At 43.4% G+C, this 25,643-nt stretch overlaps 2 long non-coding RNA genes across 2 annotated transcripts in view; both read left to right on the top strand.

The window, feature by feature from the left end:
* The window catches only part of LOC143415920 (uncharacterized), a 130,379-nt gene that overhangs the window by 35,477 nt on the left and 69,259 nt on the right, over positions 1-25,643 (top strand). The window lies entirely within an intron of this gene.
* Positions 787-23,392, top strand: LOC143416006 (uncharacterized). The gene is made up of 5 exons (XR_013096428.1): positions 787-1,018; positions 5,147-5,233; positions 15,846-15,951; positions 18,736-19,752; positions 20,078-23,392. It is a non-coding gene; the product is annotated as an uncharacterized LOC143416006 (long non-coding RNA).

The following is a 25,643-nucleotide window of genomic DNA, read 5'->3' on the forward strand; positions in this document are numbered from 1 at the left end:
AACACTCATGTAACGGGACATTTTTCATTGCTATATGTATTTATTTTCAGTTTCTTTAAGAGGATAGAAAATCCATGTAACAGGGATTCATTTTATGTTAGAAAGCAGTGAGGGCGGAACTTTGGTGCTTGCTCCGGGGTTTCGGGGTGCAGTAAGTGGAGCCCACCTTCCGCTGCTTCCTCAGACACGTTCTGGAGGAAAGCAGAGACGCATCGTGTCTTCCTTACTCTGCTCTTCACCTGCTTTTACAGGTCGGTACACGGTGCTCGCACCGAAAATGTTGTTTATTGTCACCATGGTTACCCACGTTAATGTGAATGGGAGAGTTAAGGCGGTCCGCCAAAGTTATTTATATGTAAACACGGGAGAAAACCAGAGGAGTGTCCCGCGCGACCGCACCGCGAGCCCGCTCGTTAGGTGGAGCGCTCGTGAAGCAGAGTCAGTGCGCTCCTATGCTCTGTGCAAACGTGTTGTAATGCTCCAATCAAATCAGTTCTGTGAGATGTGAATGTTAATAGTTCTGTTAAAGTGACTGAGTAGATTAGCTAGTGTAACACAAGCACTCTGAGCAACTCTGTGTAGCTAACAGAGGCATTCATGGGTTGATTCAACAAGCTGTGTTTCATGATGCACTAAATAGTGATTTTGCCAGTAAATTACTGGAGGGAACAAATGTAATGTATTTACCAATGCTGTTATTGAATAGAACTGTTTAGCCAGTAAGACACTGCAGAAGACAATGTGATGTGTTTATTGATATGATAAAAGGATGTAGCTGTTATGGAAAGAAGTGTGAACTTGAGAAACTGAACCAGTTAAAAAGAGTATATTTCACTGATGTTGTGAAATAAGTAAATGTAATTGATGTGAATGAGGAACCAGCTGAACAGTATATTGAAAGCTCATGTTTAGTGTTTTATAGCATTTATTTGTGAAATAAATCAGACTCAGACACGTTCTGGAGGAAAGCAGAGACGCATCGTGTCTTCCTTACTCTGCTCTTCACCTGCTTTTACAGGTAACATATTTGTCATCGAGGTCTTCATCCTTGGGACCCGTAACATAGTAACTTCTTCATTGTTATACTTCTATAGTTTTCCCATTTTGTGAGCTGTGGATGTGGAAAGTGTCTCAGTGACACATCCACATGAAAACGGCGTTACCTTCGTTCATTTGCACGTCAAATGAACGAGCTGTTTGGACTTTAACGTCACAGCTGATGCTTCGATACTCGAACTCAAGAGTTCAGCTTCCACTCAGAGGTACAAGTACACACAGCAAAGATAAACGTGTACACAAGGTTGAACCCACAAGTGCACAGCTCCGACCAGAGATGGGCAGTAATCCGATTACTTTTTTCAAGAAACGAGTAAAGTGAGGGATTACTATTGCAAAAAAGGTAATTAGATTACTGTTACTTTCCCGTAAGCACGCTGCGTTACTGCGTTACTAAAACCGCAGCTGTGTGCAGATGAACAATGGATAATCTATCGAGTGTGGAGAGAGTGTGAGCGTGCAGCGTTTAAAGCGTGGAAGCACTGACCTTACTTTGAGTTTGACTCTGTAAAAAGTGACAAAAACATTAGCGTCCGCTGTTCACTGCGTGGGAAGACAACATGCTCACTCACTATGTGTTAATGGGCATGCTTATTTATAACTTTGATAAAATGTCATAAAAATAATTCCATGCCAGCTCACCATTGGTGATCAGGTAGTTTCTGTTCCAGTTCCAGTCCCATAAATCATGAAGCTTGCTGCCAGAAAAGCTTCAAATCTCCTTTGAAAGCTGTTTGTGGTCTTGATTGTGGGAGCTTCAGTTGTCTGACTCCAGCTGCCACACAGTGCTCACTGATATCATTTGCAAAAACCCCAGTGTGACAATATTTATCAGTGAAGCAGAAATCAGGAAGTGACGACTTTTCTTTGAACATTTGCTAAGGCTAAGCTGTGCTTTCTACCACAGTTGGGAATTTCCTGGTTTACAACAAATTATTGTGTCAACACCGCATAAGATTTCAAACTACAGGAAAATCACTGGAGTTATAAGAGGCAGACAACGACACACACACCACATGCATGCTGTTGCTATTTATTGTGGATTAACCTGTCAAGGGCAAGAACAAAATAATTCTGCCTCAAATACAGGAAATCATAGCTTTCCTGTATTTCCTCCATTGTTGGCATGCTGGTTAGTGCTGTTGCTCCACAGTAAGAAGGTCCTGGGCTAAATTATCCATGAATGTAAACGGCTGTGTGTTTCTATCTGATAGACTGGTGAGCTGTCCAGGGTGTACCCTGCCTGGTAACCTATCACTTCAGGGTTATTTCCCAGCCCTGCTGCAACCAGGATAGAGATAGGAGGATGGTAGTTGTTGTAGACCCATTCAATTTCAATTGAAGGATTAAAATGTTCCAGGAGCTCAACTTACTCCATCTGAACATGTTTCAATCGTGTTTTATGAACACAACATGCAGCTTTACTGAATATGAAAAGGTTGTGTTGATTTAACTCAGTTGTTTAAGTTTCTGCCAAAGCAAAACCTTTGTGTGCAACCAGTGTCCACTATTGAATCAAGTCAATCCAACATGTTTTTGTCAGTGCAAGAAGGAGTTACGGTGCCTGTATTCCTGCACAATATTGTCCCGGGAGGGAGGAAAACTTTCTGGTGAAGTTTTGGTTGATTTTTGGGTTTTGCTTGACACTAGGTTGATTTTATCAGTGAGGTTTGGATTGTTTTCTTTCTCTAAGAGAGAGAAAGATGGTTTTATGCTTGGACATGTTTGCAATGGGCCCCAGTATTTGTTACTTTATTAGTATTTTATTGGTTGCGTTTGTTTGTGCTTTTGTTACAGTGCACTGAGATAAGAACATCTGAGAGGTGTGATCCACCGGTGGTGATATTTTGGTATTTTGTGAGTTCCCGATTTAACAAATCAGCTCTTTAATCCAGACCTGAGAGGTTGAACTTTAAAGCTCTATAAAATATTCTTACTGGAAACAGTGGCAAAGTGTTTTTCTCCATGATTATAATGGGCTTGGGAGAAATTCACTTATATGTGACATTGATCACATGAGAAGTCCTGAGCCTAAAAGGATTGCAGCGAGTCAATCCAGTCCAAAAACAAGGAGCTGTTTTCTTTTAAAATGATGACGTCATCCTGCTGGTGATGGAGGCTCGAATAGGCTGCGCGTGAGACTCCATTATCAGCAATATCTGGTATGAATGTGTGTGGATGTATGCATGTGACTGGACTGTGACGGACTGACGACTAAAAGTTTAACTGACTTGATACTGAGACAAAAACGGTGCCGACTTTAGGATTAGTGAATGTCCACAACAATTCACCCAGCCTGTAGAAGAAGGGTGGAGGTTTTGTCTTGCTTTGTTTGTGCAGGAGCAGAAGGATGACAGAGACTAAAGGGGGAGGCTGTAGCTTCACATGAGTGTGAGCTGCAGACTGAACCCTTTGGTTGCTAATGTTGAGTCACTGATGTTTGCATTAAGAAAATTGTGTTTTATTAGCTGTGCTTTAATTAAGGTATCACATTATATTGTTGGGAATGTTAAATGCTAAAGTGAAGAAAAGCTTTGATTTCACTCATGACTGAACATGTTATTATTAACCATAGCAGGCCACTGTAAAGAGTCAATTAACTGTTATAGAGGAAAAAAAGGCCAAAAACTCTGTTAATACCTATGAATAACAGGCAATGATAGACTTGTCACATTCAAAATAGAGATATGTAATAACAAACACGGGTCCGTGTCATTTAGGTTCTCCATTGAAATAGTCAATCATTTAGAAAAGTAGAATATATATATATATGTCTCAACGCTGTTTTTCAATAATATTAAAAACCTAAAAACTATTGTTGTGGAAGATAGAAGTCACTGTGACAGCCCTCTGACTGTGGAGGACGTTTGTAATCCTATTTCTGCACTTAAGGCCAACAAATCTCCCGGCACAGATGGTTTAACTGCAGAGTTTTATGAATCATTTTCTAATCTCCTGGCTCCGTTCTTACTGCAGCTTTTCATAGGAAGTGTAGAGAATAACATCCTCCCTCCTACTCTTACTCAGGGTCTCATAACACTTATTCCAAAGCCAAACAAAGACTTACTTCTTATTGATAATTGGAGACCCATCTGTCTGCTCAATGATGAATATGAGATTATGGCTTTAGTACTTGCTAACAGAATGAAAGAGTTCTTGGACACAATTATCGATGAGACACAATCAGGCTTTATGAGAAACAGACACCTTTCTAAGAACATGAGACTGGTTTTAGATCTACTTGATTACTCTGATTTGGTATCTGACTATAGCTTCATTCTCTTCCTGGATTTTTAAAAGGCTTTTGATACAATTGAACATCAATTTATTTTCCACTCTTTGGAAAAATTTGGCATTTTTCTGTAAAGCTATCAAAACCTTGTACACGAATGGCAATAGCTCAATTAAAATGATTAAGACTCCACCCCGAGATTTGACCTGTTATACAAGGAATCAGCACAGCTGATAAGGAGCTCATCATCAGCCAGCTAGCTGATGACACCACACTCTTCTTGAAGAATGCAAATCAAATCCGTCCAGCCCTTAGTGTTATTAGTGATTTCTCTGAGGCATGTTAATACTTTTAGCTATTTTATATCCATAAATCAATGGCGTGTCCAGCGGGGTGGCCTGGGGGGGCACAGGCCACCCCCCAACCAGACTGGCCACCCCAGGTGCCACCCCAAAGGTAAAACAATAAAATTCAATCAAATATCAAATGTACGATTATGTTTTCACGCTGAAGCTCAGATATCCGAGTGTAAGTGAATGCAGCATCGGCTTCTGCGCTATGCAAAGGTAGGCGAGCCAAGCACGAAGGACAGCACTGCAGGAAACAATTTTTCGGTGAAAGAAAATGAGGACAGAATAAATGTCCCGGTAAGTAATAAGTTTGTTGAGTTTAGTAAACTTCAGTGAAATTAGAATCCCAAGGAAAAAAATAACACTTAAAGAATTTTTGCAGCCGTCGAATATTTCAGACAGTATGCTACTGAGGGCAGCTAACATAAGAGTTATGAGTTATAAGATGCAGGTCGATGTGTAAAAATAACTCAGTTGTTTGGTGGTGGCTATGGCGGGGCTTCCACAGAGGCCAGCAGGTGGATGAGGGAAGGAGAGGCAGGAGGAGAGACCCGAGGCAGCCGCCAGTCCGAGTGTCAGGTGAACTGAACTTCAGGTAAGAAGTTATGACCTGCAGTCTATCTGGGTCAGATATAAACTAAGTTTAGGTGTAGTTTATTTTCGTTGTGCTGACTTTTTACCCTCAGTTGCAATAACTCATACTGCGTTCTAGCCAGCTTGATGGAGTTTTTATACAGCTGGGTGGTGCTATGATGTTACTGATAGTGAACTTTATTTTATTCATAAGGTTAGTTAGTAGAGTTGCCACGGCTCCTTAAAAAAATGGAATGGTCCCTCATTCAGAGAAAATATTACACGTTTCGTATTGAGCTGAGAAGAGACGCAGTTTGTCCCGGACTTTAGCTAGAATGGAAAAAGACACAAAGCTGGAGTTATTCTGTCGTTACGCTGCACAGCTGCCTCTTCTTCTCTCATTCTCTCACCCTCTCTCTCCTGTTGCTACTTCAATCATGAAACTGATCAATGATCAGCTGATCGGCTTTTCTCTCTCATTTATTTATCGCCCACTTTGCTGGGTGATGTCGGTTTGTATATGTGGTGAGAGGGAAACATGCAGATGAAACCAGGAGATGTCCTTACTGAATCATCAGAGCTGAACAGGTGATGGAGAAACAGGTTTACCTTTTAGGTGACATGAATGAGTTGAAGGGAAGTTATGAACTGTTTCTGAGAGACAAACAACACCAGGATCCTTTTCTATGTAGCTGACAGCTGGTAACTGTGCAGGGGTGGATCTAGCAAATTTTTGCCAGGGGGCCAGGTAGGGCATTAACAGGGAGAGGGGGGCAGAAAGAAATACTTTTCTTTCTTATTCTCATTTAAAATACCTAGCTTTTATTAAATAATTATCTAAATCTTACAACCAAAGTTTTTATCTGACGTAAAATGTATAGAAATCATACATATACCAACAAAACTGTACATCACTGTCACAACAGCATTTGTTTTCATTCAAAGGCTTTAATACCTGGTGGGCCGGTGTCTAGTCAAAATGCCCGATTTTCTGTACCGGTCCAGCCCTGCAGGTTAATACTGGCAGTGTCACCATGCCAGCTGACTGTATTTCATCATCAGCCAGTGTTGTTCTTTATCAATATTACCAAAGTTTACCATAAGGAAGCAAAGAAAGTATTTACTTGCTTTCAGGTTTTATTCAAATATTAGTCTTTTCATTTGTTTCCCCACTTTTTCCCTGTTTCAAAATCAAACACCAGTTTGTGAGAAGATTATCTTCTTTTTTTAATAGGCAGATAAAGTTTTGCATTGGCATTGGCTAATTTGTCAATTGTTTGCTACAAATGTTCATATTTTTATATTAAAAAATGTTTTTGCCCAAAACATATGTGCACTATATGTCAGTAAAAACACTATGCAAATATTGCTGTCCTTGAATGCTGAGTAAACACTGACAAAGCACTGATTGTATCTCTTGTACTTTATCAATGCAGTATCTAAAAACTTTGCACCGGAGTGGTTAAAATCTCATTCTAATAAGAGTTAAAAGCGCATTCGGTTATTAGGTTTACAGGATTATTGAATTATGGTTAATGGTTGGTAGAATTTTTTTTAAACATTATCTGCCAATTACATCTGCCACCCTTCTCCAAATCTGTGCCCCTACCTGCCCCCCCCCAACAAAAATTTTCTAGACACGCCACTGCCATAAATGTAAGTTTATTAATAAAACACCATATTTCTGCCGTTCTATAAGGATATGAATTGTACATACAATCAATTTCAGACTCAACCAACAAAAAGCCTCTCAGAACAATATTTATATTGTAACAGTTGCTATTGTAATGCAGTGTATCACCACATGGCGGCGCCTCCTGTCTCACGACTGGTGTCACCCCCTTTTTGTTCTTCTTCGCACTCCTCCTGTAATGGATGCTCCCGTGTGTACGCGGACTAGTGTGCTCTTTAGTAATGTGTGGTAGAGGTAGCACTTTTATTTTTGATATTGTAAATAAATGAGTACTTTTTGGAAAGTCAGAAGCTGTTGCTCATTCGCTATCCACCTGCACACCTCCGCGGCTGGCTTCATCTCCACTGCACGTTACAACTGGCGCCTGAACTTTTTCCCCTTGGACTTCAGACGATTTTTGCATCCCGCCGAGGATTCTTCTCTTCTAGCACGTGAACTGTCTCGGAAACCCCCCCAGTTTTGCGGACGCTCAGACGTTTTCTCCAGCCATGGCCGCAGCCTCAGCTCAGGTGGGACCCGAATAATTTCTGGATACCGTGGTGTACCGCTGCTCCGCTTGGGAGAAAGAAAAAGAGAGAAGCTGACTCCGCGACGCGAATGGACTCCGTGGATTTGTTATTTGTTGTTGGTTTCGTCTTCTAAGGATTAATTCTTCTGTGGAGAGCCTGGACATGAACATTTCTGCTGGCTTTTCATTCCCCTTTCCCTCTGCTGAGACTGACTGTAGCACATGTAAGTGATAGCTTGGCCGACTACAACCGTTGGTGCTGGTCTTCGGCTCAGTATAACGAAACGACTTAAAACTAATCTTGCATTGAGCTCTAGTGTTGCAGATATGCTATTGTAATAACATGGTTCTGATCACTCCAGTCTAATTTCAGTTGTTGGGCGAAATTTTATATGTGGTTTTTCTAAATTTAATCTTGAACGCATTTTTGCAGTTTTGTCTTTCTAGTCTGACCTAACTGACTCTTTTACTGCTAAATCAATAACTGCGCTGTGCCCTGGAGCGGCTTAATTTTTTTGAAATCGCAATGGCACACTGCCCAGACGACTCTGACTCAGACATGGAACTTACCTCGTTACCTATGTGCTAGATAGTTGAAAATGTGACTCCTAGCCTTAGCCAACAAGTGGTGGAGTTAAGAACTGAGGTGAATAAGCTTAGTGATTGTTTACGTGACTCACTGAACATACAGCAGAGTTTACTAAGGCAGTGGGACCAACTCACAATGGGGAACTCTCCCCCTCCTGCAGTCCCACAGTCTCCTGTTTTCCCAATGGCCACATCGACACCTCATGTTCATGTGATGGACAAAACTGAACCCACCAACAGTACCAATCCGTTCCTGCCCAGCAACCCATTTCAACCTACAAATCCTTTCCTCCCATCTCACTCACTTGAACTCAGCAGCACTTCCAGAGTGATTGCGGCAGCTTTACATCACGCAAAGCTGGAGCCTCCTGTGTATGCTGGGGACGGAAAAGTGCAACCTGAGGACTGGTTAAATGGCACATACAAAGCCTCATTGAACCTAACTGATGGGCAATTGCTAAATGAACTGCCACACTTTCTTGCAAAAGAGCCCGGGAAATGGTTCAAGGCACTGAGCTCCCACATCACATCATGGGCTAAATTCTGTCAACTGTTTAAGACAGTTTTTCTGCCCTCCGACAACCAAGAACGCATCCTGAGAGGAATTTTGGATCGTGTTCAGGCTCAGGACGAGCCGCTCCCAACCTTTGTCGCCCACATGTTGAGTGAGTTTGACAAACTGAAGAGGCCCCCACCTGAAAAAGACAGAATTGACCTAATTAGTAAACATGCTCTCGAAAAATACAGAGTTGCCCTGTATGGCGCTAATGTCACTTCTGTAATGGACCTGCTGCTACGCGCTCATGAGCTTCACTCAGTGCTTGGACCACAAAGACCACAGCCTGCTTTATGTAGCAAAGACAACTATAAGCCTGAACCTTACTGCTTCAAATGCTCTCAGCCAGGGTTCACTACACGCACCTGCCCAAACTGTAACACCCAACCTCATTTGCCACAACAAGCCTCGAACACCGCTAGGCATGGCCCAGTCCAGCCATTGCCAGCACCTGGCACCTCTGACCCTGGCCATGAAAAGGTGGAATTAAGCAGCACCACATCCCAGCCACAATACAGGCAGTCGGGAAACTACAGGGGGGGGAGGACATTTCACAGAGGCCAACCTTCCCCCAGTTACTAACGGAGCCTCACACGCCCGATTCACTACAGGGTGGACACAGTCTTGGACACTTGGAAGACAATTTTTCACAAGTCCACTGGAATACCCCACTAAGAACGAAAGTGAACTTCAATGCTTCATCTGTGGATGCTACCCTCGACACGGGTGCTTCCCTCTCGGCTGTACGAGCAGATCTCATTCAAGTAAATGACTCTTACCCTAGAAACACAAGTGAGTGGAATGGTCCTGCAGTTAACCTCGCCAATAATGCTCCCTGTATCCCTGTTGGTGTTATTTGGCTCAATATTGGATTCATGAACAAGAACTTTTACCAGCGTTTTGCCATAATACCAGATTTGTCCTCTCCTTTCATTCTGGGAATGGATTTTATGGCAAGAGCTTCTGTTTCTATTCACATTCCCACTAGAACAGTCTACATTGAGGACATCCCCTGCCCACTCGCAGACAATGAAGAGGACCTTCAAAATGATTACTCACATTCACCTGGAACACTGATGTCTTTGGACTTGGTTCGCTCAGACTTAACAGCCAAACTGTCTGAAGCAAGTCTCTCAGAGAACAACAAGGATGCTTTACTAAATCTGCTCAGCAAGTTTAGCTCCTTGTTTGATGGTCAACTTGGTCGAACGGCTCTCACTGAGCACGCCATAGAGACTGGCAATGCAACACCTGTCAAACTCCCACCCTATCGCACGTCACCTGCTAAGAAACGTGTGATTGAAGAACAAGTGCAACAAATGTTGAAGGACAACATCACTGAACCTTCCACAAGCCCTTGGGCAGCTCCTGTAGTCATTGTAAATAGAGCGGCCACGGAACCAAGGTTTTGTGTGGACTTTCGAGGGCTCAACCAAGTTACCCGAAAAGACTCTTATCCCCTGCCTCGTGTAGATGAGTCTTTGGACTTTCTGGCAAGAGGAAAGTTTGTCTCGACATTGGACTTAGCGCGAGGCTATTGGCAGGTTGCTGTAGCAGAGGACTCGAAGCCTAAAACTTCCTTCATCTCTCACTGCGGTCTCTTCCAGTTTCGGGTGCTGCCCTTTGGGCTCTGCAACGCACCTGCAACTTTTCAGAGACTCATGAACTCTGTGCTTGCTGGCCTCATTTGCAAAACGTGCGCAGTCTACCTGGATGACATTGTTATCGCCTCACCTACCTTTGAACAGCACTTAGTGGATCTTGAGGAGGTGCTGGGCAGACTCCAGGCTGCTGGCTTGTCATTGAAGCTCAAAAAGTGCCAATTCTGCCTCGATGAATTCACCTTTCTCGGGTACCGCATCACATCATCAGGTGTTAAGCCCGATCCGGACAAAGTAAAGGCGGTTAAGGAGTTTGATACCCCAACCTCAGTGAAACACGTCCGTCAGTTCCTTGGCTTGACTGGCTATTATCGACGCTTCATTCAGAATTATGCCCACCATGCCGAACCTCTTCACGCCATCACCAGAAAGGACAATGCTTTCCACTGGGACGACAGCTGTCGAAGGGCCATGGACACTTTGAAGGATCATGTCACATCAGCCCCGATCCTGTCATTTCCAGACTTCAACCGTCCCTTTTCCATTCACGCCGATGCATGTGACATTGGTCTTGGGGCAGTGTTGATGCAAAAGGATGACAAGGGTCGTGAGTACGTTGTGGCTTTTGCTAGTCGCTCCCTTCACAAAGCTGAACTCCCCTACTGCACTTCAGAGAAGGAGTACCTCGCTGTGATATGGGCTCTGGAACACTTCCGCCCATATGTTGAAGGTGTTCATGTTACTATCTTCACTGACCACAACAGTCTCAGGTGGCTCATGTCTCGTCAAAACCCAACGGGCCGACTCGCCCGCTGGTCACTTCGTTTGCAGGACTTTGATTTCACAATAGTGCACAAACCTGGTGCACAGAACAAAGTTCCCGACGCACTGTCACGCAACCCTTTGCCTCTGACCTGTGACAGGCCGACTGATCTTTTACCAGATCATGCTGTTATGGGCAGCCTGGACATTCGTACTCTGCCCCCCGTCATTCTGGCTGACCGTTCACAATTCAGACAGCTGCAGTTAGACGATCATGTCACAGGTCCACTGCTCAGAGACATTGAAGCAGACTCTCTGAACAGCTCGGACAACGCCACCTTGTTACAGTATGTTGTGTATGACTCTCTTTTGTATCACAGAGAACCCAAGTCCACATGTGCTTTGCACCCTTTGAAAGAGCTGAAACTGTTTGCCCCTACTGCCATGAGAGGCACCTTGCTGGACTATTACCATGACCACCCCACAGCAGGTCACTTGGGTGTTTCTAAGACATTGGCTAGACTGCGTTTTAGGTTTTTCTGGCCCAAAATGGCAGCTGATGTGAAACGCTATGTGATTTCATGCTCAGTGTGCCAACTCACCAAGCCAAGTCAGAAAAAAGCAGCCGGTCTTATGGTTCCCATTGTCCCCCAGAAACCCTGGGAGTATGTGGGTGTGGATTTTGTTGGGCCACTTCCCCGCACCCCCACTGGTAATGCTTATTTGATCCTTTTGTGAGTGAGCTTTTTGAACATGTTGTTTCTGCCTTAGGCTCGGTGCACAGACTCACTACGGCATATCACCCTCAGACAAATGCTACTGAACGCGTCAACCGGACTCTGAAAACTGCAATCCGCGCTTATGTAGGTGATAAGCACACATCATGGGACAAGTTTCTCCCTCAGATTTGCTTTGCTCTGCGCACCGCCCCCCCATGACAGTACAGGTATGACTCCTGCCATGATGCTTTATGGTCGTGAGTTAGACACCCCGCTTGACCTTATCACTCAGCCTTCTACAGCAGGTGTTGATGAACCGGGTGTGCCTTACCCCGAGACTCTGAGAGCCTCCCTGCAGGAAGCTCACGGCCACGCCAAAGTAGCTTTGGACTATAGCCATGACAGACAAAAACATTACTATGACTTGAGACATCGACATGCCACGTTTCGTGTTGGTGACCTTGTGAGAGTTAAGACGCACCCCAGGTCAGACGCTCAGTCTAACTTTACTGCTAAACTTGCACCACTGTTTCAGGGACCATTGTGTGTATCTCAGAGACTCAGTGATGTTAATTACAGGCTCACTTGGGTGGACTCCGGTGTGGATGCAGGTGTTTATCATGTTGTGAACATGCAACCGTTCCATACCTGGGACTCTCTCACTTCCAAAGAACATTCTGTTTCATTGCCTGCTGAGAGAGAGACCGCAGAGGGTCTGAACTCTGACTCTCAGGCCCACCCTAGCCCCCCTGCAGACACTGACATTGACTCTGAGCCATTCCCCTTTGATTTACCGGACATTGACTCTTCTTCTGGTGTGGGCGCTGTTCCAGAGAGTGTTTCACCCAGATCTGTCCAGCACCCAGCTGCTGGTGGACATTACAATCTCAGGCCCAGACGTTTCCCCAGAGTTACGTCTGGCTGGAGCAACAAAAGATGGACTAATGATTTTCACACAACCAGGCTTGATTTGAAGTGAAATGTTTTGGTTAAACCTGTTTGATGCTGTCTTGTTGCATTGCTACTTTGAGTCATGATATGTAGATGTTTCTGTTTGCTCTACTTAATCCAGTTTTATGGCTCTTTCGTGCGTTAAGGTTCATTCTTGGCATTTACTTAGAAAAAAAAAGAACAAAAGAAAAAAGTGAAAAAAACTAAGAAAACTGATTTTCCACTGTACATATTCGTCTTATTTTCACCAATTTCATTTTTAAATTGTCTTTTGCCCTGTGTGTGTGCACCAATCTTAGCTGTAACCTCTATGTATAGGGTACTGTTAGGTGTGGTGTGTGCTTTTTCAGCTGTGTACGGCTGAGGACAGCCTTTTTCTCACCAGGGGGGGACTATGTAACAGTTGCTATTGTAATGCAGTGTATCACCACATGGCGGCGCCTCCTGTCTCACGACTGGTGTCACCCCCTTTTTGTTCTTCTTCGCGCTCCTCCTGTAATGGATGCTCCCGTGTGTACGCGGACTAGTGTACTCTTTAGTAATGTGTGGTAGAGGTAGCACTTTTATTTTTGATATTGTAAATAAATGAGTACTTTTTGGAAAGTCAGAAGCTGTTGCTCATTCGCTATCCACCTGCACACCTCCGCGGCTGGCTTCATCTCCACTGCACGTTACAATATGTTGATTTTTTTCGCCTACTCATATCATCATTTTTTTACTCCTGGTTCTGTATGTTCATGTTCTGTTCTTTTGTAAACTTCATCTGTTTGTATGTTGTATACTCATTGTGTTTCAATAAAGTTCGATTTAAAAAAAGGTACGTTCTAAACGAAGCTTCAGACGTCACTGATCACGTGACTCTGGCCAAACGAATCAAGCCTCGACACGGTGCTTCTGAAGCAGCGCGTTGATCTTTCTGACACACGCACCGGAGCGTCAGCTTCAAGCGGACCATCACTACGTCTCACATCTAAAGGTGTCAAGGTAACTTTGAACTGAGTTCAGTCAATCTGGAGTTTTTCCAAGTTTTCTGTTGCTCTCTGTGAGAGAAGAGCGTTAAAGGCGGGGCTCTCCAGAGTCCAGCAAAACAGGAAACCAAAGCTGGGTGTGTGTAAGTGTGCAAACCAATAGAATGCATCGTGGTGGGGGGGGGCATCACGGGCAAGAAAAAAATAAAATAATCGGTCGTACCCATGCTTCCCCGACGTCATGCCAGCGCATATTGGGAAATTCATAGGCACCGATCGGTTTTCTATCAGCCATTTGCTGGGAGTAAGGGCGCCCTCCGTTTGCGAGGTGCGCCTGCTGCTGGCGGCACAGGGAGGAGAGGGCGGGGCGGCGGGGAGTCTCTGGCTGGCTGGAGCGGCATCTAATAACCAACTCGCAAAACAAAATAAAAACAACAAACAGATATTATGATACAGACTTATAATCTGCACCGATGTTTTTTCTAAATTCTATAAAGTGAGCGCGAGAGCCCTCGGTGCGCCTGCGCGCTGCTGAAGTCAAAGTAAACTTTATTGTCATCTCCGCTACAGACAGTCCAGCATATAGAGAGACGAGACGACGAGGCTGCAGTTACAGCGGTGCAAGTAAACAAACAATAAATATAAGAAGAGTAAGAAAATAAATCTACACTTTAGGACTCGGGGTAAAGGATCAATAACAATTTAAATTTATAATTTACAGTTTGATGATTTAAAGTCTCACACAACCCGTCAAAAGGGGCGGGGCCGGCTGCTTCCAAGTAGAGCACATTTCATTTATAATGATGTAAATCCAAGCCCATCATGGATTCACGATCTGAATCCTGGGTTGTGTGAAATCCCAGAAATCAACCTTAGACAAAGTGAGTCTGTGAACTAAGGTGTAGGTCTGTTAGGTTAATTGTGCTGATCCTCGGGTTGGGGGATTTGTGTTTGTACTGGAGCGCAAAATTCAAACCAATGGAAGATGGACAACAAAAGTTCAAAGCCATCAGGTGCTCAGGTTAGAAAAAAGAGAAAAGATGCAGGTAAGCAGACGTGTGATTGGATAATGGCAGCTCATCCTGAACCAATCAGACTAAACTCCAAACAATACATTATGTTACAGATTTTAATATTAATTAGTCATTGTTACTTGTTGATTTGTCCTTTTCTCATTGTGTGACGAATTATGACGACTGTTTGGTAGCTGTTATTGTCTCTCTCTCTCTCTTCATGTGTGTTTCTCTGGTGAAACAATAGTTTTGTGTTAATGTTAGGGCTGCACGATTTTGCATAAAATGAGAATCACGATTTTTTGGCTTAGAATTGAGATCATGATTCTCTCATAACAATAAATAAACATAAAACAACAAATGTCTCACGTTTTGTTGTTGCAGCAAAATGTTGTCCTGCTTGAAATTCCGTCTCCACCGTTGCTCGACGCTGCGTGTACAGAGCAGGTAGTGCAACAATAGAAAAATAGTTGCAGGACGGCACTGTGTAGCGTTTGTCTAGGGTGTTGATCGTTTTCCTAAATCCCTCGTTTTGCACAGTGTTGATGGAGCCATATCTTTGGTCAGGTGATAAGTGATAGCCTCCGTGATGTCTTTGTGCCTGCGGGAGTTCGACGTGTATAGGGAAGCGCTGTATAAGGTTCCCGTTATTGATGTTTGGGTGGTTGACCGGGACGGATTTTCTCCTGTCACTTTCTCGTCATCCCTGACGTGCTCTCCGTTGTTGTTTCCCTGCTAATTTTAGCATCACACGGCACAGCTTCTGTATCACGTGGTATAAGGCTCCGCCCTTATCATTTGTTGAGCAGGAAGAGTGAGCGCTTGTTTTCATGCAGAGTACGTCCCGGATCAAAATGTGAAGTTTTACAAATCACCACTTCTTTAGTGAATATCATTTCAGTCTCAGACAACCTCGTTTCTCTTACAGAGGTTGAATGCACCTTCTGCGGATGGCGGTACCACACAGTGTGCGTGGACTTCCCCTGCACAGAAGGCAACTACAAATGCTGTGAATGCTAAATAAACAGAAACAAATGATCCCTGTTGTCTTTGCTTGATGATTGGTTTGAGTCTTGACAATCCACATTGCTGGCGTTGCATCTTTCAATGGCAGCAATGGCAGGTATCAGTGCTCAAACCTTTTGTGTTTGTTTCCAACAAGTTGCCCACCTCGGGAAACAAAAATGTGTTCTTTTACTTGTCAGATGAACATATGAGACACTTTGACTCTTCAGTGCAGTGTGGAGCCTAACAAAGATCTGTTTTGTGTCCCAGCTGATCAGCAGGAGGAGGAGAGTCTGACGGAGCAGCAGAGGAACATTTTCAGCTACTTGGACTCAGCTCAGCCACTACAGAGGAAACAATGAGCTCAACACAGAAGGTGACAGACAGAGCAGGACCATATGACCAAAGATATTTATCACCATATACATTTGAACATTTGCCATAACGATGTAGCTGACGATAGAATTGACACCAGACAAAATACTTTACAGCTGCACAACTTTATTAAAAACCCATCAATGTATTTTCACTGAAACAAGCAGCTGTTGTTTATGTGCATTAAAGTTATATAAAAATGTAACAGTGCAAATGCAAATTCCTCGCTGACAGTTTAACCAAAAGGCGTTTCCAGTGGAAACTGGCCGACACATCCTGAGCATAACCATGTATAATATCCACTAAACTTCAGAAGAGGTTATACAGTCGTGGCCAAAAGGTTTGAGAATTGCATAAATATTGGAACCTGGAGAAGTTGCTGCTTAAGTTTTCATAATACAGATTTGTACTTTATTTCAAATTGAACCTTTAAAGGGGCATTTCTGGACTTTTAAAGACCAGTATGTTCCTATAGACCAAATATTTAAAGACCAAAAATGTTCTTCTCTCTTCTCTCTCCTTGTTCTCTCTCTATTTCTGAGAGTGTATCATGTAACACTATAGATCAACTTAGCTCAGAATATATAAAGCATATAAACAGTTACAGCAATATGATGCAACAAACACAGCAGCTACTGATCCGAAATACTCAAAGCTTCATAGAACTGAAACAAACATTTATTTTTAGCTCCATCCTGCTGCTGATACAGACTTTAGGTTTCTGAACATTAAACTTGTTGCTGCCTTTCATAGTGTGTAACTTGAAGGCCCTGAGTACTTTCTCCCACACTGGAAACACTGGGATGATCACATTATTTGAACATTACCTAATAAGACTGATTCAGCACAGACAGTTATGTTAAACTTTCCTAGCAGTCCTTCACAAACAGGGAACAGTCTGTCTATTCTCTCCATCTGTCAGCTGCTGCTGGCTCTTCCTCCTCCTCTTCCTCACACACTGCTGAGTTTGTCCTGGTGGATCATCAGGGCTGCAAAGCCTCACAGATGATGTGCAGCAGTGGGTCCCTCTGTCTGTCCTCACTCTGGACACTTGCAGTCGTCACACATGGAAATCAAATGTGTGATAAGCTGCAGGATTCAAACACAAGTGTAACTTATAAATACATGTTCATACTTTTATTCCACAATCAGAGAGAAAGAAACAGAGAGAGAGTGCAGGACAGACAGACAGGTGACAGTCTCAGGTGTACACACTGCTACACAACAGCACCAGAGAAGCAGGATTTAGTGTTTGTGTTATTACGAGTGTAAACAAGAAGAGTTCCAGATGGTGCAGTGGACACATGTGTGACTGCTGTGATTAAAGCATCTTTCTTTCAGCTTAACGAGTGAACCGTCAGCTCGTTCAAACACACGTTAAAGTGCGTTTGGCTCGACACCACCGAACAGAGGCAGCAATATAACACAGCTAACATTAACAGTGCAGTGAATCCTGCTTGTGCCGTGATGTTCAGGGCTGCAAACCGAGCAGCATCACTGACTTTCAGCTTGTTGTGTTTGTGGATATATGACTGACTTTAATTATCCACAAAATCATCACATTCTCTGTCAGATTAAGGTCGACTATTGAACGGCGTATATTTTAAAGGCTTTAAAACCAAGTTAACGCTGAAAGTACAAACATCACTAATGTCACATAACTCTGCCGACAAGGCATAGCTATGGCTATGAAATGCTCTTTGTGTATCACTTCTTCATTATGAAAGATGTCATTAATGCACTAGTAATGTCTCATCTGGAGTATTGTTCAATCATTTGGTCAGCAGCTAATAAGACAGATCTTAACAGACTTCAGTTAGTCCAGAATAAGGCGTCCAGATTAGTGTGAAGATGTTCATACTATACTAATATTGATAAAATGCATAATAACCTTTCTTGGCTTCCTGTACAGGCTAAAATATTCTATGGCTTACTTGTAGTTCTAAAGAAAGCAATTCTGTTAAACACACCACATTTATTCTGCTCAGCTGCAGTATCCAGATGAAATACATCATCATATTACACAGTTTTCAACAAACTGCAATTTAGTAAATGCTCGAGTTAAAAGTAACGTTTTGTAAAACTGTTACATTTAGAGCAACTTTTAAGTGGAATAAGTTGCCTTAAAAAATTAGAGAATTATTCAAAACTTCAATGAACACTTAAAAGCCGATTTACAGAGCTTTTAGTTGTTGTAAATATTGTAAGACATGATTTGTTTTTGAAATTTGTGTAATGTGCCTCAATGTTATTGATATTATTATTATTGATTGCTTATATTTGAACAATTGTGAAACCTCACTGTGGATGTAAGAGTGAAATTATGTGGATATCTTGAATCCACTTTATTGTGTAATATTTTATGTGAGTATTTGACGGAAGACGAGCAACATCTGTTGTGGAAGCTAACGGGGTTCCTTTAGAATAAACAAACATAGGATTTATTATCACTGAATAATTCTGTATAAATCTATACAAATTATAGAAATATGTAATAGGAAACAACAAAATAATCTAAATTATAAAAGTGTGTGTGTGTGTGTGTGTGTGTGTGTGTGTGTGTGTGTGCATGATTTTAGTGTTTGAACAGTCATGAATTATCTTTAACAGCAGGTTGGATGTAATGTGTTAGAACTACCAGCAGGTGGGGATAAGAGACCTTTAAGGTGTTTGGTGCCACGCTCCACCTTCAGGTTTAAAACTAGTGTTAATGGAGTTTGAAGGTTGAGTTTGTTCCACGACTGCATTTCACTCACTGCCACTGTTTGTATCTCTGTCACTGCAGGACCAACATGGAGCCAGAAGTCAGCGCTCTCAGGAGGCCGACAAACCTCACAGAAGAAAGGGAGAGAAAAAACACACCTGTGACGAGTGTGGGAAGGGTTTTACTGTGAGGGCTAAACTAAAACGGCATCAGGTCATCCACACTGGAGAGAGACCGTTCAGCTGTGACTTGTGTGGAAAGTCTTTTTCCTTCAAGGGTCACCTAAAAACACACCAACTCATCCACAGTGGAGTTAAAGCGTACAGCTGTGATCAGTGTGGGAAGGGTTTTACTCTGAAGGCTTCACTAAAACAGCATCAGGTCATCCACACTGGAGAGAGACCGTTCAGCTGTGACTTGTGTGGAAAGTCTTTTTCCTTGAAGGGTTCCCTAAAAACACACCAACTCATCCACAGTGGAGTTAAAGCGTACAGCTGTGATCAGTGTGGCAGAGCTTTTACTCAAAGTAGCCACTTACAGAGGCATCTAGTTACCCACTCTGGAATTAAGCCATACAGCTGTGACGAGTGTGGGAAGGGTTTTACTGTGAGGGCTTCACTAAAACAGCATCAGGTCATCCACACTGGAGAGAGACCGTTCAGCTGTGACTTGTGTGGAAAGTCTTTTTCCTTGAAGCGTTCCCTAAAACAACACCAACTCATCCACAGTGGAGTTAAAGCGTACAGCTGTGATCAGTGTGGCAGAGCTTTTACTCAAAGTAGCCACTTACAGAGGCATCTAGTTACCCACTCTGGAATTAAGCCATACAGCTGTGACATCTGTGGAAAAACTTTCAGCCAGAGAGGGAGACGAAATGAACACCTACGCATTCACACCAGACATGATGTGTACTGCTGTGAACAGTGTGGCAAATACTTTACAACTCACACACACTTACAAGAACACATGTTTACCCACACTGAGGAGAGACCTTATCAATGTGACCTGTGTGAGAAGACTTTTAAATCTCCACATGACCTGAGACGACACCAACAGATCCACACCAGAAAGAGACTCTACAAGTGCAGCTACTGTGAGGTATGTATTTATATTGTTATCTTGTCATTTTAGCCTGACTGTTTGGAACAACTCTGCTCATTAAACTGTGTTAGCATGTTAGCAATTCTACTGCATGGAAAAGCAGCTCTGAGTGATTATTCAGATTTTCCTTTCAGTTATGATTTTAGTATTACTGTAGTATTATGGTGGTAGTATTGTAGTTATTGCAGCCCAGTAAACTGAGTGTGTTAACTGAAACAGTGAAATGTAGTTGGACGTCTGCAGAGATGCTCTTTATTTCAGGCGACGTTCAGGATACAAATGTTGAAGGACTGACTTACACTGTCTTTGTGTCTTTGTTTAGAAGCAGAGCGACACAGATGGATCCAGTTCTCAACCCTGTCATGACTGTGGTGGTGGGAAAGACTTTCATTGTGACCTCTGTGGAAAAACTTTCAGTTGGCAAAAGGCCCTAAAAAGACATCAACGTAGACACACTGGAGACAAACTGAAATACTGCAAAGAATGTGGGAGAAGCTTCACCACATCAAGTGAGTTAAAACAACATGAACTGATTCACAGTGGGGTTAAAAAGCACCTCTGTGATCAGTGTGGGTCATCCTTCACCACTGCAAGTCAGCTTAAAACACACAAAGGAGTCCACACAGGAGAGAAACCACACAAGTGCAGACACTGTGAGAGAAGCTTCTCACAGTCAGGTAGTCGTAACATTCATGAACGTGGACACATGGAAGGAAACTACAGCTGTGACCAGTGTGACAAGAGCTTCAGGAATCTCAGTTCATACTCTGCACACAAACGATCCCACGTTACTAATAAACTGTTTCACTGTTACCAATGTGCCCAAACATTCACCTCATTGTCTGCTCTGTGCAAACATCAGCGCGATCACTCAGGGCTGAAATCACTCCCATGACTGGATCACAGTAAATCTGAAGACACAGAAAGATCCTCTGGTTTCTGTGTCAGACTCAAAAAGCTTGAGATCAGGCTCCACAGAGTTCAGATAGAATCATTTAAACTTGTGTTGAACTGAACTGGTTGCTGGGCTGAACTTCTACATAATACAGATCTACATGGGATCTTCTTTTCTGTGTTTTACTGAGTCAGTTTTGTCCTTTTTTCTCTGTCCTGGTTTTGCTCGTCTGTAAATGATTGAAACTCAGTCAAATAGTTCATTGTTCTCCAGCAAAACGTTTTGGAAACTCATGTTTAACCTTTAAAACTCTGACATGTTTTAGCACACAAGGCTTCATCGGGGAGTTCACTCATGATTGGACCATGAGAACAAAGGTTTTTAGTTCTTTCAAAGAGAGTCTTGGAGATGTTTGATGTTTCTGTTTTTCTGAAACCACCTGAAAGAAAAACTATTTTTCTTGCTTTATGTAGTGTGGAAGTTTTTAATGTTTCTTCATCTGTGATGTTCTTGAATGTGTTCACGTGAAGATGGTACAAATAAACTGTCCTTTCAGCTTTAGCTCCTAATTTATTCATTATTTATGGATGTAGCACAGGACTAATTTGCCCACTCAGTAAATCTCACTCATGGTCAAGAAATTGAAATAAACCTTGTTTCCCTGCTGGATAGTGATCCACTGTAACTCTGCTGCTCCTTCCTGTTTAGGATTTCTGTGGCTGAAGTAAAATTCCCTCCATCCATCACTTATCCCAGCTAACCCAAAGCGGGAACGTAACAAGTGGGGGCTCGTCCGGGATCTTTGAAAAGGGAGTTCTGTGTTGGATTTGGTTTTCTTTTTGATTATCTCGCTTTGGCACCTTTTAGAGATTAATAACTTCCCAGTTAAGGTAGGTGAGTACCCAGCTGAGCTTTTTAAGTTCCTCCTTCGGGCACTCTTTTGTTATTTTGCCTTTGTTGTTTTAGGAGTAATCCTGGGTGGGGATTAATTCTCTGTTGGGGGTAAGCAATTCAGGGCTGCGGTCGCTGAAGTTCTGCCTTTAAAGTTGCCTCGAGCCCAGCACGCTCCGGAAGATAGACAGGGCAAGGTTTTGGAACTGGGTAAGTTGTTTTGTTAACGTGTGTGTTGCGGAAGGTACGTTGGTCAGCTAAAGTAAGTTGTGTAGTGGTCTGTTAACTGTCTTAATTAGGTTGCGTTTTGCTAACTCTTCACCATCCCCAAAATGGTTGACACAGCTGCTAGTGTACAGGTGTCTAGAGGCTTGTTTGTGAGCAATAACATTCACCTGGTTCCAGACTTCTGTGAATCCAGTGTTCACAGCTTTTTCAGTGTGTTCGAACGCTTGGCAACTGCACTGCAGTGGCCTCAAGATGTGTGGGGGGTGATGTTGCTGTGTCGGTTGACAGGTAAGGCTCAAGAAGCGTGTTCTTGTCTGTCTAGGCAGGACGGCCTGGTTTATGGAAAGATCAAAAGTGCCGTCCTCCAAGCCTATGAACTGGTACCTGAGGCCTATAGGCAGAGGGTTGGAGTTGGCACAGGGACAGTCTTGACTTCGCCAGGGAGAAGGCGAGGCTCTTTGATAGGTGGTGTGCGGCAAGCCAGGTTAATGATGTGGGGTCCATACGTGAGCTTATGCTGGTGGAGGATTTTAAAATCTCTGTTCCTAAGTCTGTGGCCCTTTATTTAAGTGAACAGAGGGTTACAACTCTACAGCAAGCTGCCACCCTGGCAGATGAGTTTAAGCTGACTCATACAGCAAGTGCGGTAGGACAGGATATCCCTCTGCACTATAGCGCAGCCTGGACAGGTAAAAGTGGGCCAGCTAAGAAGGAAAATGCAGTTATGGTGTTAAGACCTAGGCCCAAACTGTGTTTTTTCTGTCACAAGCCTGGCCATGTGGTTGCCAATTGTGTCAAAGTGGCACTCAAACAGAAAGCCCACTCAACACAAAAGGGGCCTGTTTTGAGAAAAGTCAGTCGTGGCTCTCAAACTGACAAGCTTGCCAGGCCTACGGAAAGGCTAAACCTGGAGCATAATTGCTCGGTAGCACCCCGTAATCAGTGTACCCTGAGCTGCCGTTGGTTGACCCTTTCTCCGGTTCATGTTCAAAACCACCCTTCAGATCTGCACCCCTTGCTAACAAGTATGTCTGTGTTTCAGCGAAGCCTGCTAGCTGCCTGCTGGGTTCTCCACACGTGATAGTTCGAAGCCCTGGCTATCCCATGGGACACTGTTTCGAGGGTTTGGGGCCACTCTCTGGGAATGTTGTGAACCCACTGAGATGGGATTGGCAGCTCCCGCAGGTAATGCCTAACCGGTGCTATGGGGTTTGGTAGGTGGAAACCCTGCAATTTCTTCATGAAACGGCTATGGACTCACTTTGTGTTATCGTAAATTTGACAAACCATGGGTTTGCATTTATGGGAGGGGGTGTTACGGCCCTAGCAGGGCCTCTCTCTCTCCTGAGGATGCCTGTGTGGGAGTGTCCCACTACTTCCTGCCCGAAGTGCCACCTTTCCCTCCTGTACAGCTGACTCCCATCAGCAATTAAAGGTATTTAAGCCCAGAGCAGGGTGAGCTCTGGGCCAGAGTGCCATTTGTGTGGGTACAGCTAGTGAGCTGAGTGTTTTTGCGGTGTTTCCAGCTGGTGAGCTGTGTTTTGTGGTTTTCAGCTAGTGAGCTGCGTTTTCCTTTTGACATTTTGCATTACTGACCAACGCCTGAGTTTTGTTTGTGTTACTCTTATGGTCTCTTATGGTGATAGCGGCTTGTCCGTCTCTTTTAGTTTAATTACTTCAATAAAACTGTTTTATTTAACTGTTTCGCCTCCTTGATTCCTTTTTCTGACCCGGTCACTTTTGTTACTTCCCCCTCCCCGCCTAGACCCCAGGGGAACGTAACACAAATGGAAGCATGTTTAAAAAACACAATGTGAGAGAGACGTTGAGGTCCTTAGAAGTTACCCTGGGTTTTTCTGTCACCCTGCTAGATGTTACACACCTTGTTATTGGACTGATTTCTACTGCTGGACTACTCCTGCGGAGAGTAACAATACTCTTACTAATTAGCTCCCTTTCACACCTTTGGGGATATTTATTTTTGTGTTTGCAGCGCTGTGAGCCAGAACAGCGAGAGAAAAATCTGCAACAGCGACGAGCCGAATGCTTACGTGAATCGCAGCAGCTGCACATGTGCTACGCTGAATTAGAGGATATCTTTGCTCTGGATTTCTATTTCTACTTTTTCATTTCTATATGATTCTTCTTGCATCTAAACAAAGATGATTCAATTTGCTAAATGTTGATGGCTCTTCGTGCTCAGGTGTAAATGAGACGTAATATTTGCTCTTGGTTTGGTTCTCCTGTACAGAACCTTGCAGTACAACAGAAACCTAAAAACATTATTAGGGCCCGAGCACTGATAGTGCGAAGGCCCTATTGTAATTGCTCTGTTTATTATTAGGGCCCGAGCACCGAGAGTGCGAAGGCCCTATTGTATCTGCTCCGTTTCTTATTAGGGCCCGAGCACTGACAGTGCGAAGGCCCTATTGTAATTGCTCTGTTTATTATTATTATTATTATTATTATTAGGGCCCGAGCACTGACAGTGCGAAGGCCCTATTGTATCTGCTCCGTTTCTTATTATTATTATTATTATTATTATTCAGGCGAAACAAGGGCCTTTTTGAGGGCCTAAACATGCTCAAAAACTCATGAAATTTTGCACACATGCCAGGTCTGGTGAAAAATTTTGTATTTTAATGGTTTTACATATGAGCACTGGGAAATGGCTCTAGAGCGCCACCTATGCCTTGTTAAATGCAGCCCTACGACCACATCGTTTGAGCTACATGTATGAAATTTGGCACACATGTGTATCATGCCAAGACGAACAAAAAAGTCAGTGGGCCCATTGACGCAAACCCAACAGGAAGTCCGCCATTTGGAAGAGAAGGTGACATTTTGGCTCTAATTTTGCCATTTCCATGCCTCGAACTTTTGCGAACTCCTCCTTGGGGTTTGATTTCATAACCTTCATATTTGGTCAGTGTCAACTACACCCTTGTGCCATGTTAAATTGCGGAGCTTTTGAGTTTTCACAATACGGTGAGGCCGTGGCGCCATGGCGAATTTCGATGACTCGCCATGAAAATCTTATTGCCTCTCATTTTGTCATACATTTTCTGACCTTGACCAAAGTGAACACATATGATAAGGCTCCACCCCTGAACATATTTCAACTGCCATATTTGACACCAGGGACAGCGCCACCTAGTGGGAACAGGAAATGTCATGTTTTACACTTTGGGGTACAGTATTGTGATGGGTGACATCTGCAGCCTCAAAATTCTCCAGGAAAGCCTTAAGGAGTTGGTCTTGGGTTACAGTGAAAACTGTGACTTTTCACGAAAGGGTGTGACCCCAGCAGCATGGCGAACTTTGATGTCACGCCATGAAGAAACAAATTAGTATAACTCAATGAAATCCAGTCTGATCAGTACCAGACTTTACAGGCATGATGTCAGACCCGCCCTGAACAAATTGATATGCCCATTGTCGGAAATACGGACAGTGCCACCTAGTGGCAACAGGAAATGTCATGGCTTTAACTTTGTTGTACTGATTTTCACAGGTTGATCGTGGCCACCTCAAAAGCGGTGAATATCACCATCAGTCCCTCGTGATGCTTCAGTGCAAAAATTGTGACTTTAAACTGAACGGCGCACCCTGGTGGCAACGCAGTTCATCATGAAAGATGAAGTGGCTTTTGAGGGGCTTGGAAAGTTTATAGAGGCTTGAAATTTGGCACACACCTCCAAATGGATGAAAGCATTGTTGTTATGTAACCATTTTCCTTGAATAGCGCAAAATGGCTCCACAGCGCCCCCTACAATATTTCAAAACATCAGCCCCTGCTCTGTGTTTCATCTATGAGTCTGACACTTGGTAAGCTTGTGTAAGATATCAAGATGTACAAAAAAGTCTCTTGGAG

The sequence above is a fragment of the Maylandia zebra genome, unplaced genomic scaffold, assembly GCF_041146795.1.
Source record: "Maylandia zebra isolate NMK-2024a unplaced genomic scaffold, Mzebra_GT3a scaffold11, whole genome shotgun sequence".
NCBI classification, from domain to species: Eukaryota; Metazoa; Chordata; class Actinopteri; order Cichliformes; family Cichlidae; genus Maylandia; species Maylandia zebra.